Raw genomic sequence first — 3,453 nt, 5'->3', positions numbered from 1 at the left:
GCCCCTAGGGAAATCAAATGGCTAGCACCAAGTTTCTACAGTAGGTCCCTAGAAGGCAAAGTCCCACCAAACTTTCCCTTATAATTTTCCCCATCCTCACTTTTTTCTCACCTATGTATTGAAGCTACCAGCTATTAGAATACAGGTTCCTTTGATATGGAGCACCTTGTTAAGTTCTTTGTAGAATTTCTCTACCATTCAGTCACAGCAACTAATTTTGGTGCATAAGGTACAACTATTTTCATGGAGATCATTTTATGAATACTTATTAATACCACATTACATAATAACTAAATAACCCTGAAAGCCCAGTACTTTATTGACTGTGGGTGTATGATAAAATACATTCCACTAACCCTTCTCTTTGCTTCTTTAAGGAATACCTGCAGCTTCGTTCTCTCTTCTAATCCTAGCAAGAATAAAAAGATTCATACTATTCAGTATTTCTAGAAATAGGACTATTTACAAATCATAGTGAGAAAGTGTGAAAGAGAAGAGTCATTATACTGCCTACCAAATCAAAGGTCTACATAGCTGTTGTGTTAACCTCTTTGCTGTATTCCTATCAAACCTGGACAGTATACCAGTGCCATGTCAAGAAGCTGAATCACCTCCATTTGAATGGTCTTAGGAAGATTCTGAAGATGACCTGGCCAGATAAGGTACTTGAACTGAATTGCCAAGCGCTCAAACTCTACTGAAGAGAGCTCAACTCCAATGGACTGGCCGCATTGTTCGTATGCCAAAATCATGTTTTCCTACAATATTATTTTAAAGAAAACTCACCTTTTTGGCTTCCAGCTTATGGTGGTGAAGGTGCAACTTCTTTCGGTCATCCGGAATACGAGTTCATCTGACACCAGCAGCCACCCCGCAGCGTCCATGCCAAGCCACCACCTTCATCACCACCATGACACCCAAGTTTGACCCTAATTAAATTAAAGTCTTGTTTTTAAGGTGTACTGGTGGTGAAGTTGGTGCCACATCAGCTCTGGCCCCCAAAATTCATCCCTTGGGTTTGTCTCCCAAGAAGGTTGGTGACGACATTGCCAAGGCAACTGGTGACTGGAAAGGGCTAAGGATCACAGTGAAACTTACCATTCAGAACAGACAGGCCCAGATTGAGGTTGTGCCTTCTGCCTCAGCATTGATCATCAAAGTCCTAAAGGAACCTCTTTGGGACAGAAAGAAGCAGAAAAAATTAAACACAATGGAAATATCAGACTCGATGTGATTGCCAACATTGCTCAACAGATGAGGCACCAATCTTTGGCAAAAGATGTCTCTGGAACCATTACAGAGATACTTTGAACAGCCCCGTCTGTGGGCTGCAACATTGACGGGAGACACCCTCATGATGTCATTGATGACATCAATAGTTCTGCTGTTGATGCCCAGCAAATTAAAAGCTACAAAGGAGACTATTGCAATAAATTTGACATTTGACAACAACAGAGGCTCTTCATTTTTTGATCCAGAAAATTTTTGTCAGAAGCTGCCACACATTCTGGGAAATAACTGTTAACTTACACTTCTTTAGCCCTCTTGCTCTGCAATAACTTTTAGCTACTTTGCAGTTCATTTGGAGGAGGGAGGATAGTGTTAGAAGAGCAGGGAAATTGGTGAATCATGTTATCAGAGGGGCTGTAAATTGGGGAAGAATAGTTGGACAAGCCAAAATTGCCCCAGGGGTGAACAAAGTTTGTCATCTCTCCAGACTAATAGGAAAGATCATGCCTGTTTGCCTTAAAAACCTTGAATGTGGGGTATTTGGGGAGTGAGGATCCCTTTAATAGAAACTCAGGACAGTTCACTTAATGGAAGTAATAGCTGGGATTCAGGAATCAAGAAAGTGAAAAAGAGTTTCTAAAGGAATAACCTTTGGCTCAAGATTTTTCTTTTTCATAAATAGTATCAGTTTATTCTAGGGTAATTGTACATGGCCAAAAATGCATAAAAATTTTGTATCCTAAAAAAATAAAGAGAACTCACACAAGGCAAGCACTCACATGGGAATCAGAAGAAGCACACTCTCAAGGGTCTTTCTGAACTTTGGAATTGATTGTGAAACATGTGAGACACTGGCACAGAACCACCCAACATGGTGTGCTTGCATCAAAGAAGTCACTGTACTCTATGAACAAAGCAGAATTTCAGTAGCTTAAAAGATATGTAGAAACGTAGAGGTATCTCCACTCTAAATGTTCATATGGACTATTTTTACCCAACCTGTGGAAGAGCCTTCCAGGCTCATATTAGGCTGATCAGCCATGGTCAGACATATTATACCTTGACCGTAAAGTAGTGATGTCATTTTGTTCTGCTTCAAGAATGAAGGACGACAACCAACCAAGGGTATTTTTCTCAAATAAAGAGTGCCAACAGTCAAATTGAAGTTTATCTACCATTTAAAAACTGGTCCGTAGATTCCTCGGTTCCCTTTCCTACCACTCTGACATTATCATGACTGAAGAAGACAGGGACCACACAAAATCGAAGGTCATTATTGTTTTCCTTTTTCTCATGTGTTATCATAATGCAAAACTAGAAACACACACACACTCATTCGTAAAAAATTCTAAGAGGCAAAGTGACTTTAGTATATGAATATTATTACTGTATTAGAAATCAGAGGTAGGACTAGAAATCAGGTCTTCTTGGCTACAAAGTTTGTCTTCAAATGAGTGATACATTTACATTCAAGATTTAATCCAAACTGAATATCGTGTGAAAAGTGGATTGTAATTAGCAATTATATTTGTGAACTTACAAAAGTCACTTTACTAAAACTAAAACTAAATTGAACTGTGCAAGAAGCAGTGGGCTTCCTCAATTTGGCCCTGGCCCTCTTGTACCAGGTCTCTCCTTCCAACTCCATTACCTATCCACTCTGTAATCATGACAGAAGAGGCCATCTTCTTCAATAAGTGCTTCATTTATTTCTACTACTAAAGTGACCCACCTCAAGAGTCATTTCTTCCTCTTCTATGATTTTGTCTTTGGAAAAGGAAAACTTGAGAAAGTCAAGTAGCACCTTATCTCTCATTGCAATAGTTGTGCCCTCAGGGGCTAAGGAGAAAAAAAAATCCATTTTTTTCTCCCACATAAACATCCATAAATACTTTAAAACAACTATCATATTCCATTTAAACCTTCTTAAAAAACTTATAGGGGCCAACATCATTAGTCACTCCACTGGATATTCATATGGAGAATTTTATCAGGCAGAGATGATGGCCATTTATTTTCACAGATTCTATTCCAAGAGAGTTCTTCATATTAGTCTTAAAGCAATCTTGTTACCTCTGCTATTTAAGGCTTCTCTTCCTCTTCAGCAGATTAAAGAAGCCATGAAAAAAACCAAAGTTAAAATGATACAGATGATGAGTCCACATATGTCTTGATTTCATGCTATTACCTGCTTTTTGAACTTAAACTATATATTTCTTCTAC

The 3,453-nt window shown here is 38.7% G+C and overlaps 1 pseudogene; it reads left to right on the top strand.

The window, feature by feature from the left end:
* The first annotated feature begins 910 nt into the window (after nt 1-910).
* On the top strand, nt 911-1,446 carry LOC118842440 (annotated as a pseudogene).
* The last annotated feature ends 2,007 nt before the right edge of the window (nt 1,447-3,453 follow it).

The sequence above is a fragment of the Trichosurus vulpecula genome, chromosome 3 (assembly GCF_011100635.1).
Source record: "Trichosurus vulpecula isolate mTriVul1 chromosome 3, mTriVul1.pri, whole genome shotgun sequence".
In the NCBI taxonomy this organism is placed as follows: Eukaryota; Metazoa; Chordata; class Mammalia; order Diprotodontia; family Phalangeridae; genus Trichosurus; species Trichosurus vulpecula.
The sequence above is the reverse complement of the archived record's forward strand: the minus strand, read 5'-3'. Positions and strand labels throughout refer to the sequence as shown.